The sequence below is a fragment of the Hyla sarda genome, unplaced genomic scaffold (assembly GCF_029499605.1).
Source record: "Hyla sarda isolate aHylSar1 unplaced genomic scaffold, aHylSar1.hap1 scaffold_111, whole genome shotgun sequence".
NCBI classification, from domain to species: domain Eukaryota; kingdom Metazoa; phylum Chordata; class Amphibia; order Anura; family Hylidae; genus Hyla; species Hyla sarda.
This window is the reverse complement of record NW_026607730.1, coordinates 387,362-399,667: the sequence shown is the minus strand read 5'-3', so window position 1 is coordinate 399,667 and position 12,306 is coordinate 387,362. Positions and strand designations below refer to the sequence as shown.

Genomic DNA, 12,306 nt, shown 5'->3' with positions numbered 1-12,306 from the left:
TCTGCCGACATCGGCTGTACAAACAGGGTCGAGAAGGAGGGAGTCATTTAGGCACCAGGTCCACTCCCCCCCAACGAGGAACGGCAAGCGCAGGGTGCACGTCACGGGGGCATGATCCGACAAAAGGATAGTTCCAATGTCGGAGGACATTAGCCAGGGAAGGGCATTGTGTTGCAGGAGAATGTAATCAATTCGGCTATAGGAGCCACGTGGTGGGGAATAGAAGCTGTAGTCCCTATCCGAGGGATGGAGTAGACGCCACACGTCCTGTAATTGCAAGAGGGAGAGGGCGCGTTTCAGCCGTTTGATGGCAGAGTATGAGATGGAGGAGCGACTGGAGGAGTTATCAAGGAGGGGATCTAGCGTGAGGTTGAGATCACCACACAGTATCACCTGTAAGTAGGGGTAGGACAAAGTCAGTAAAGTCTAACAAGAATGAAATCTGTCTGAGGTTAGGGGCATAGACGTTCAGGAGGGTAAGCTCATGGCCACCCACCAGAAGGGAAAGGACTATGTACCTGGCTGAGGAGTCAATAGTGCAATCCAGGATCTGATGCGGCAGCGATTTATGAACAGCAATCGCCACCCCACAAGACCTGGACTGAGGATTGTTAGCACAAAACCATGTGGTGTAGTGTCGGTGCTTGAGGGAAGGTTCGTGGCCTACCTTGAAGTGGGTTTCCTGGAAACAGATTAGGTGTACCTTCTGTTTGTGGAAGTGGTGGAGTACTTGAGAGCGCTTCTCAGGCGTGTTCAGCCCTTTGGCGTTGAAGGTAGCTATCTTGAGGTCGGCCATGAGAACACAAAAGAAAAGGCAACACAATTAGTAAAAAACAGTCAGGAGAAAGAGAATGGGGGGGGAAGAGATGGGAAGGGGGGGGATCACCTCCCCTGCGGCTAAAGGGGAAGGAGGAAGGAGAAAAAGAGAGGGGGGGTTGAAACATTGGTATCATTTTAATCGTATTGACCCAAAGAATTAAGAACACATGTAATTTTTACCGTAAATTGTACGACGTGAAAACGAAACCTTCCAAAATTAGCAAAATTGCGATTTTCTTTTTAATATCCCCACACAAATAGTATTTTTTTGGGCCATACATTTTATGGTAAAGTGAGTGATGGCATTACAACGGACAACTGGTGGTGCAAAAAACAAGCTCTCATACTAGTCTGTGGATGAAAATATAAAAGTTATGATTTTTTGAAGGCAAGGAGGAAAAAACGAAAACGTTAAAAAAAAGTCCTTAAAGGGGTACTACCTTGCTGACAACTTATCCCCTATCTAAAGGATAGGGGGACCAGTTGCCTGATCGCGCGGGGTCCCCAGCAGCACGCAGCACCCCGCTCTCATCAGGCCCCGGAGCGAACATCGCTCCGGGTCTGATGACTGCAGATCACGGGGCCGGAGTATCGTGACGTCACGGCTCTGCCGCCATGTGACGTCACGCTCCACCCCCTCAATGTAAGTCTATGGCAGGGGGCGAGACAGCTGTCTCGCCCCTGCCATAGACTTGCATTGAGGGGGCAGAGCGTGGCGTCACACGGCGGCAGAGCTGTGACGTCACGATCACCGGCCCCGTCATCAGACCCGGAGTGAATGTTCGCTCCGGGGCCTGATGAGAGTGGGGTGCTGCGTGCGAGATCGCGGGGGTCCCTTGCGGCGGGACCCCGCGCGATAAGGCAACTTATCCCCTATCCTTTAGATAGGGGATAAGTTGTCAGCAAGGTAGTACCCCTTTAATGCCCAAATGGTCCTTAAGGGGTTAACAAAAATGTGGATTTGTAAATTAGAAAGAAACAAGATTTTTTACATTCAATTTGGTAAAAAGATGGAACAATTTAGTAAATGTAAAGCAGCACATTAATAAAGTTATGACCCCCACTGGCGCATATATATATATATATATATATATATATATATATATATATATATATATATATATATATATATCCCAACGCTGGCGCATTAATGAAGTTGTTACCCGCGCCAGCGAATTAATAAAGTAATTATCCCCGCCGGCGCATTACTAAAAATATGACACCCCCCCTCCCCGCCAGCACATTACTAAAAATATGACCCCCGCCAGCGCATTACTAAAAATATGACCCCCGCCAGCGCATTACTAAAAATATGACTCCCGCCAGCGCATTTATATGTATACATCTATACCCCCCGCCAGCGCCTAATGTGAACCCGCCGGCGCATTGGTCTAAATTTTCCATTGCAGCGCTATATGTGAATGGTATATGTGGTGTCCCAGTACTGCATTCTAAATGGTACCTATTTGTGTATGGGTCCCCATAGCCAGAGTCCCTGGGACGTAGGGATCCCTGTCATTTAGTTTGCCCCTTGTTGCCTCTATTTCTACTAGTAGACCAGTGGTCTATATAAGGTTAATGTAAATATAGTGATTTATCAGTAAATAAATGGTTAATTACTTGTTTCCATAGCGTTGCAGGACCGGCGGGTCATGTGACTAGGTGAACTCTATGGTATTAAGCTTAAGGACCTTTGGAGGCCCTGTGACTTAAGCAATCCCATTACACCAAGTAATGGTGAAGATGTTCGGACCAATCAGATTTGCCCCGCCCCCTGCCCATATAAGGGAGCAGCAGCCTTCTTCTCGCTCTCTTGTTCCTGCACAGCCAAACAGTAAGGATCTCTCTCTTGTTCCTGGGCAAGCAAGCAAGCAAGACCTGCACAGCAATTATCGCAGCAAAGTTAGGCCTGAGCCTTGCGGTGACGGCTGAACAATCTAATTAGAGAGTGTATCAATTCCCAGACACTCTGCAGCATCACCGGACCTAATTCCCCTAAATCCGGACGGATCTGCAAATCTCTCCCTAAATTCAGAGACTGTATATCTAGCTCAAGGTCTGCTACAACTGTCAGTCACTAAGCAACTTAAGTACTGTTTATAGGAGACTGTTACTGTGCCGTGGATATTTCAAGCACTGCAGTAAAATTGTTCAATCTTCTTGTGGACCTTCAGTTATTTCATGCACCTATCGTTACTGGGAAGGGTGGGCCGGAAAATTGATTCAGCATACCAGCCCTCAGCCTGGCGTCACGAACTCTAGGGTTGACATTAAACCCTTATATACCTATACCATACCACCACTACCATACACCCCCCAAGGGCTACCACATATACTATTCATTCATAACGCCGACGGCTGCATATGTATATAGATGTGCTGGGGGGTCAGACATATAGCGTTATCTGCCCCCCACAGTGCTTCTATATACATATACAGCCGCCGTGCTATGAATGAATAGTATATCTGTCAGCATCATCGGCCGGGCGGCTGCTGGATGCGCTGCTGTCAGATATACTTGTCACATATAGCACATTTGTGCAGCGCTATATGTGATATCTGTCAGCAGCGCATCCAGCAGCTGCCCGGCCGATGATGCTGACAGATATATTATTCATTCATAGCACGGCGGCTGCATATGTATATAGAAGCGCTGTGGGGGGCAGATAACGCTATTTGTCTGACCCCCCAGCACATCTATATACATACGCAGCCGCCGGCACTATGAATGAATAGTATATCTATCAGCATCATCTGGCCGGCGGCTGCTGGATGCGCTGCTGACAGATATACTTGTCACACATAGCGCTGCACGGGAAAATTAAGACATATGCGCTGTATCTGACTTGTATATCTGTCAGAAGCACCTCCAGCAGCCTCCCGGCCGATGAGGGGGTATAAATGTATATATAAAAGCGCCGGCCAGGGTCATTACTTTATTAATGCGCAGCGGGGGTATATTTTTATAATGCGCTGGGGGCTAGATATATAGCGCTATATGTATGCACCCACTGGCAGCGCTATATATCTTGCCACCCCCACGACACTTTTAATATACATATGTCCCCTCACATTGTTCATTTTTTAATTCCCTGCTGAGATCCCTGATTGGCTCCTCAGTACTGAAATGAAAGTAAAAAATACATCATGATCGCAGGGTAGCGGACCATGCCGCCCGCTCCCCTGCTTAATAACTTCTGATCGCATCGGGTCTCAGAAGTGAGACCCGTTGCGATCAATCCCTCTGCCCCTTTACTACAACCCCCACCATGGAACAGAGTCTGATCCATGATGGGGGTAGTAGTACAAACACTAATGTAGCCTCCCCAGCTGTCTGCAGACTCCCGCAGCTGGGGAATTACTACTCCCATCATGGAAATAAGTATTTTCCATGATGGGAGTAGTAGTAGTCCCGGCTGTGGGAGTCTTTAAGCAGAGGTGTTAAAACGGCCATACACACATACGGATATTATAACAGGTCTTAATAGCAAGTAGCAAGGGACTAAACTGTAGGAGGGTTCTGCTGACATTTTCAAAAGGTTGCCTCTACTCTGGTCTATATTTGCACTTTTTTTTATGATATGCGCCAATTAATGCGCTTTATTTAAAAAGGCGCATATAGTAAATATCTTCCACTGCCTATGTCAAAACAGAATTCTGCTTCTCCCAGCAAATAGCAAAAAATGCGCAACAATGCGCCTTTTTACAGCAAAAAAAAAAAAAAAGGCAGGAACAGCTTGATAAATCTCCCCCTGTGCAAAGGAAAAGTTGTCCAGTTGCCCATAGCAACCAATCAGATAGCTTCTTTCATTTTGCAGAGGTCTTGTTAAAAGTGAAAGAAGTATTCTGATTGGTTGCTATGGGCAACTGAGCAACTTTCCTCTGGACAGGTTTTGATAAATCTTCCCCATAGTGTTTCCTGATTTTAGATTGTGGTGTCCTTTTTAAAAAATGCTCTGTGGAAAATACACGGATAGGCTGTCCAGGCATGCTGGGAGTTGTAGTTTTGAAACCTCTGAAGGTCAGCAGGTTGAAGACCACTGCGGCCTTCAGTATCATCCCCCCGTTTGTTTTGTGCTCGCCTCCCTCGGTGGGAAGGAAGGGTGAGCTGGTCCGGGCCATCTATGCTGCAGGGACCGTCCGGTGGGGATGGTTAGTCGTTCCGGGCTGTCCATTTTCACCGGGGGGCCCTCTTCGCCGTGCTCGGGGCTCGGCCCCGGACTAGTGACGTTGCCTTGACGACGACTCACAGGGAACGTCCCACATATATATATATATGTGTGTGTGTGTGGTGTGGAAAGCCTTGTGGGGTGTAGGTTAGTTGGGGTGTTTGCAGGCCCCCTCTTCATCTAATGACAACCACTGCAGACGGTCAGCAAGTTCTTGGAAAAGTTGGGCTGCGACTGCCACAACTTTCCGCTGTTCCGGTGCCATTTTGCCGTTTTCACCACGTGGAACGCTGCTCTCCTCCATGTCTGTACTCTTCGGCTCCTTGTGCAGACTGAAGAGGTTGCTTTGCAGGGTTTCTTATATAGTGAGCTTCCCCAAAATGGCGGCCGGCAGGAAGGACGCCATCGGTGCAGCCCTGACTTCCGGTCCTCCCAGAAACAACTCCTCTGTTTCCAAATTCCCTTTCGGTTGCGACACAGCAACTTGGCAGCCACGCCCAGGGGCGGGTCGTGGCGCAGCGCGGGGACTTCTTTGCACGCTTCTCCGGCAGCAGGTTAACTCCTCCCATGCTGACCGGACCAGAGGATCGTAGCCTGAATTTTTTTCGCAGTTTACACATTGCAGCAAATAAATCTTCGCCTCCCCCTTATTTTTCGCGTGGCCCCCATGTAATTCGCACCACACGCACCGCTCCTGTACACTGTAATACGTTCTGCGACACATGAATAAAGTCTGTTACTTTTTGGGAGGGGGGGGGGGTGGGGGAAGTACAATTTCACTAGTGGCAACAGCAGCAGGCACACACCCGAATCCTGTTCGTGCGACGCCAAAAAGGCTTTGTGGTGAGGAACTGTGTGGAAAGCCTTGTGGGGTGTAGGTTAGTTGGGGTGTTGCTGTTCTAGATACTGAAAGGGTGCTATTAACCCTTGTCACTCGTGACGCCAGGGTTTGGGTTAAAACTCTGTATTGATGCTGGGCCTATCGCCACCCTTCCCAAGAGCGATAGGTGAGTGCGAAATAAATAGATTGTCCACAGCAGTGCTGAACTTAAAACTTGCGGAATCTTTAATGAAGATTTTCTGTATTTGCAATAATGGTAACAGTCCAGATAACAGAGTCTATTGAAACAGCACAGCAGTGATTGACAGATGCTTAGGACCGGAAAGTTATCTTTAGCTTTAGAGGATTGTATTTGCATAGATCCGCCGGATTTAGGGGTTTGATTAGGTCCGGAGATCATGCTGAGGTAGCAGGAAATTGTATGAACTATCCGTCTCTAGCGCAGGCTAAGGCCGCAAGGCTTAGGCCTAGTAATTTGTCTTGTAAGCTGCGGAGGTCCTACCTCATCCAGAGTCAGCAACCAAAGAGAGCGATCAAGATGGCGCAGCTCCCTTATATGGGCAGGGGCTGGCCATTTAGGATTGGTCCAATCAGCTGTCACTCACCGTTACAATGGATTGTGGGTGATCACATGTCATGAGAACCACCAAAGGTCCTTCAGCAAACCATAGAGTTCTGCAACTCGGTCACATGACCCGCAGGTCCTGCGACGCGAACAAGATTCTTTAATAGACATATTTATTTGTTTATTTACATAATTAACTAAGGGGTGACGAGGGGCTAGCTAAGGTAGAGGACCCCCACTGTTCCTAGAGACTCTGACTTTGGGGACCTCACCACAAGGTAACGTATTAAATACGGTACCGGGATACCACATATTCTATATAGGGATGTCCTGATACCGATACTGGTATCGGTATCAGGGCCGATACTAGCCATTTGCAGGGTATCGGGGACTTGTTTAATGTCCCCGATACCATGCCCGATACCTGGTGCCGCTCTGCTGCCCCGTTCTTCCATCCTCCCGTCCGCATCATAGTTGTCCATGGAGGAGCATGTGACACACACGTCACTCCGTCTCCACCCCTGCGCCCAACGTAACGCTACGGAGGAAGCAGAGTGACGTGTATGTCACATGCTCCTCCATAGGACGACACGATGTGGACGGGGCAGCAGAGCGGCAGCACTAGCACCCGACCCGAGGAGGTGAGCTGCCTGCAAGGAGGGGGCTGCTACTAATGTTTAAGCGGGGGGGCCCTGCTGCTGTTGTCTAAATGGGGGGGCTGCTGCTGTCTAAAGGGGGGGCCCTGCTGCTGTCTAAAGGGGGGCCCTGCTGCTGTCTAAAGGGGACGGCCCTGCTGCTGTCTAAAGGGGGCGGCCCTGCTGCTTTCTAAAGGGGGGGCCCTGCTGCTGCTGTTTAAATGGGGGCCCACTGTCTAAAGGGGGGCTGTGGTCTACAGGGGGCTGCTGTCTACAAGGGAGGCAGCTGTCTACAGGCAGGCTACTAATCACGACTGCACAGGTGGCTGCTGCTAATGTCTGCAAGGGGATACTACCTACTATTAAAGACAATCTTACAGCAGAGTCACCTGCACTAACTTGAATTTATAGGTAGATCGTGCAGGTGGCCCGGTTTCTACCGCTGCTCATCATGTGGTCATCGGTCTCACCACCAAGGCAAATTCCCTGTTCTGTCCAATGGAGAAGAGAGAAATCTTGGCTCATACTACAGCAGCCACCTCCATTGTACACAACAAGGACCCACATATCATACGGTAGACAGCGCCAGAAACCGGGTCACCCTGGTGTCAGATTCCCTTTAAAATATAAGTACTCGAACTTGGTATTGGCGAGTACTAGAATTAAAGTATCGGTACTCGTACTTTAAAAAATGGTATCGGGACATCTATATATATATATATATATATATATATATATATATATATATATATATATTGTGATGATCCGTCTTGGGGGATTAGCTCTGGGATTGTCCTGGACCACGCCACAGGATGCGTTTCTTCTCAATAAACCAGCAAACAAACGCTTATAATGCAAATCTGGCACCTTGCCAGTTTTATTAGACAGGTTGCAGGGAAAGAAATAAACAAAAAGCAGGAACAAAACAAAATCCTAGACCGTCTGGTCACTGACTAAACAGATCAGCTTGTCCTGACTAACAACCGCTGAGCTTCCCTCAGCCGGTTAAACATATGTCCCCTGCAACCTTCTACTCACAATTCATGTCACTGTCTTTGAGCCACTCATAGCTCGGGCTGTGTACTCCTCAGCAGGCTCTGTCTCTTCCCTACAGCCGACATGCTGTCTCCTAGGAAGAGCCCAGATTAGACTGACTCTCCATCTTATATACACACCTCTCTTCCCTCCTGCTTCATTACTTAAGAAGCAGGTGAGAGCTTCTGCAGGGTGAGCCAAGGAAATACACCATTTCCTTGCCACACTGCCACAATATATATGTATATATGTATATATAAATAATTATATATATAAAATAAAAATATATATACATATATAATTTTATATATATTTATATACCGTATATACTCGAGTATAATCCGACCCGAATATAAGCCAAGGCCCCTAATTTTACCCCAAAATCCCAGGAAAAGTTATTGACTCGAGTATAAGCCTAGGGTGGGAAATACATCATCCCCCCTGTCATCATCCAGACCCCCGTCATTAACACCCTCATCATCATCACCTGTCATCATCAACCTCGTCATCATCCCCTTGTCATCATCCCACACACCCCTTCATCATCCCCTTGTCATCATCCCACACACCCCCTTCATCATCCCCTCCCCCTTTATCTTCCCCTTGTCATCATCCCCACCCCCCTTCATCATCCCCTTGTCATCATCCCACAGCCCCCTTCATCATCCCCTTGTCATAATCCCACCCCCCCTTCATCATCCCCTTGTCATCATCCCACACCCCCCCATCATCATGGTATGCTGGGAGCTGTAGTTTCGCAACAGCTGGAGGCACCCTGGTTGAGAAACACTGATCTATCTCATATCTATCTCATATCTATCTCACATCTATCTATATATCTATCTATCTCACATCTATCTATCTATCTCATATCTATCTCACATCTATCTATCTATCTACTTGGAAAAAGAAGCAGCACATCCACAAAAAAATGAAAAAAGGTGCATGCCGTCACAGGGGCACTGGTTAGGAGTCCCAACTGAGGTAGTACTGGAGAAAGACCGCAGCACACACACGAGTAACTTGAAAATGGCGGTGAGAGATCACCGAAACGTTGTTATTCACATCATGGAATAAATTCACAGTTTTTTGGATTCTACTATTGTGGTGTGCTGCCTTTATCCATTACCTATCCAGTAGAACCGGAGCACCGAGGTTCAGTTGGCCTGCACCCATTTCACTACTCTGGATGTGCTGCTTTTTATGGTCTTTCTATCTATCTACAGAAAAAATGCAGGCAGCACACCACAGCTTGTATCAAAAAGGAAAGTGAGTTTATTCCATGATGTGATAGAGACTACGTTTCTCCAGCCTCACGCTGGCTTTCTCAAGTGCTTAACAGGTAACATGTATGAGGCTTAAATAAGCCAACCAATCACAAATTTATGACATCACAGTGATTTACATATGTAAACAGAATACAAAATAGCTTAAAATTAAGGCATCCAGAGCATCTGAATGCAAATCAGTGTCCATTCTTTGTGCACAAAGTGTATATGGTTCATTGTGCATCACCCGATCATGAAGTGCAAACAGTGTCCATAAAGAAAATGTCCAAAATCAATGTATAAATTACCTCCTGAGCCGCTACCACGGTACTCTCCTTCCGGGACGCTTATTTCATCCTATTACAGCCTCCCGCTGTATAAGCTTACGACTTCCGGTCTATTAGACACGTCACATAGCGTCCATGGCAACCTGTGTTGCTGCACCCGGCAACTCTTCTGAGTTTGATTGCAAAGCCCGGCATCCATAGCAACCAATGTATCATCCAATGCTTGTCCGTTGTTCTGCACATGCTCACTTCCAAAATCGGCATACTTGAAGAGATGACTTCGCTCATCTATATGGCTGTTGTCCTTGGCAACCAAGTCCTGTCACATTATTCAGGTGAGTGGAAAAATAATTTTCCCCATAGTTGTATGCTTATATCAAGGGTAACAATGTCGCAATGGACACATACAGATCAGATGCTTCGGGGTGGTGTCATTGTAGTCCCCTGTGTATAGGGCGCATCGGGAGGTGCCTTCACTGTGTGTTATATGTATCACTTACACCAGCACAGGATCAGGGACATTCCAGTAACCTAGACTAGATGTCCTCTCTTGTCATCCATGATCCCTTGCCCACACAGTTTAAAGGGAATTTACACCAAGTTACCCCCAACATACATACATAGATTTCATGCATACCTGTTGCAATGACAGTGTTCCCCTTGAATAAGATATTGTCTCGACACATCAGAAAGAGACAATATCTATCTATCTATCTATCTCATATCTATCTATCTCCTATCTATCTATCATGGTATGCTGGGAGCTGTAGTTTTGCAACAGCTGGAGGCACCCTGGTTGAGAAACACTGATCTATCTATCTCATATCTATCTATCTCATATCTATCTCATATCTATCTATCTATCTACTTGGAAAAAGAAGCAGCACATCCACAAAAAGCAAAAAAATGAAAAAAGGTGCATGCCATCACAGGGGCACTGGTTAGGAAAAAAGGTGCATGCCATCACAGGGGCACTGGTTAGGAAAAAAGGTGCATGCCGTCACAGGGGCACTGGTTAGGAGTCCCAACTGAGGTAGTACTGGAGAAAGACCGCAGCACACACGAGTGACTTGAAAATGGCGGTGAGAGATCACCGAAACGTTGTTATTCACATCATGGAATAAATTCACAGTTTTTTGGATTCTACTATTGTGGTGTGCTGCCTTTATCCATTACCTATCCAGTTGAACCAGAGTGCCGAGGTTCAGTTGGCCTGCACCCATTTCACTACTCTGGATGTGCTACTTTTTATGGACTATCTCCTATCTATCTCCTATCTATCTCCTACCTATCTATCTATCTCATATCAATCTATCTCATATCTATCTCATATCTATCTATCTATCTCTCATATCTATCTATCTATCTCTCATATCTATCTCTCATATCTATCTATCTATCTATCTCTCATATCTATCTATCTATCTATCTCATATCTATCTATCTATCTATCTCATATCTATCTATCTATCTATCTCATATCTATCTATCTCATATCTATCTATCTCATATCTATCTCATATCTATCTATCTCATATCTATCTCATATCTATCTATCTCATATCTATCTCATATCTATCTATCTATCTATCTATCTCATATCTATCTATCTATCTATCTCATATCTATCTATCTATCTCATATCTATCTATCTCATATCTATCTATCTCATATCTATCTCATATCTATCTATCTATCTCATATCTATCTATCTATCTCATATCTATCTATCTATCTCATATCTATCTATCTATCTATCTATCTCATATCTATCTATCTATCTATCTATCTATCTATCTATCTATCTATCTCATATCTATCTATCTATCTCATATCTATCTATCTATCTCATATCTATCTATCTTATATCTATCTCTCATATCTCTGTTTCCTGACCAGGGGGCCTCCAGCTATTGTAAAACTACAACTCCCAGCATGACTACCTACTAAATGGATTACCTACCGGGGGTGCGGGGGGGGGGGGGGGGGTTGCTACCTATCTACTGGGCGCATTACCTACTGTCTACCCATTTGGGTCATTACTTACAGCCTACCTGGGGGCATCACCTACCCGCTGGTGGCATTACTTACTACCTACCTGATGGGGCATCTACTTTATAGGGGGAATTCCCTACCTACCTACTGGGGCCACTATCTGATAGGTGTGGGGAAATTACCTACCCACCACCACCACCACCCAATCACTCTACTCTTCTTCCCCCCCCCCCCCCCCCCCCCCAACACACATACTTACTCACTTATACTCAACAGGGAATCAAGGGAGGAATTATTTGGGGCACCTAGGGTAGGGAGCAAGTGGGTAATGGTAGTAGTAACGGCGTGGCAGTATTATTCTCACTTGTATACTGGTATTTTTGGTAATGATGGTCTCAGTATACAGGATTTGGTCAGTGACAGTATGATGGTAATATGTATGGCGGTCGTATTCCTCCTTGAATACTTTTATTATTGGTAATATTGGTCAGTATACAGGGTTGGTCAGTAACAGTATGATGGTAATATTCTTTATTTCTTCCTTATTAAAGGAGAACTCCGGGATGTAACAACTTATCCCCTATCCTATCGCAGGGGGTCTGACCGCTGGGGCCCCTCACAATCTCACGGCACCTCAGCTCCCTGCATGAAACAAGCATTTTCAATCACAGCACGAAGCTGAGGCTGACACA

At 46.2% G+C, this 12,306-nt stretch overlaps 2 protein-coding genes across 9 annotated transcripts in view; one reads left to right on the top strand and one right to left on the bottom strand.

Annotated features, from left to right (window-relative positions):
- Nucleotides 1-9,773, bottom strand: part of LOC130301100 (uncharacterized) — a 100,438-nt gene extending 90,665 nt beyond the window's left edge. The window contains exons 1-2 of the mRNA XM_056551598.1: nucleotides 9,641-9,773; nucleotides 668-777 (exon numbers count right to left, since the gene is read on the bottom strand). The gene's annotated coding sequence lies outside the window, so the exon portion shown is untranslated. The remainder of the gene's footprint in view (nucleotides 1-667; nucleotides 778-9,640) is intronic.
- Nucleotides 9,671-12,306, top strand: part of LOC130301098 (uncharacterized) — a 43,963-nt gene continuing 41,327 nt past the window's right edge. For 3 of the 8 annotated variants that reach the window (XM_056551591.1, XM_056551590.1, XM_056551588.1), the window contains exon 1: nucleotides 9,691-9,954. The gene's annotated coding sequence lies outside the window, so the exon portion shown is untranslated. Of the gene's footprint in view, nucleotides 9,955-12,306 lie in introns of all 8 variants that reach the window. The other 5 variants (XM_056551594.1, XM_056551592.1, XM_056551587.1 and 2 more) reach the window with 3 other exon arrangements.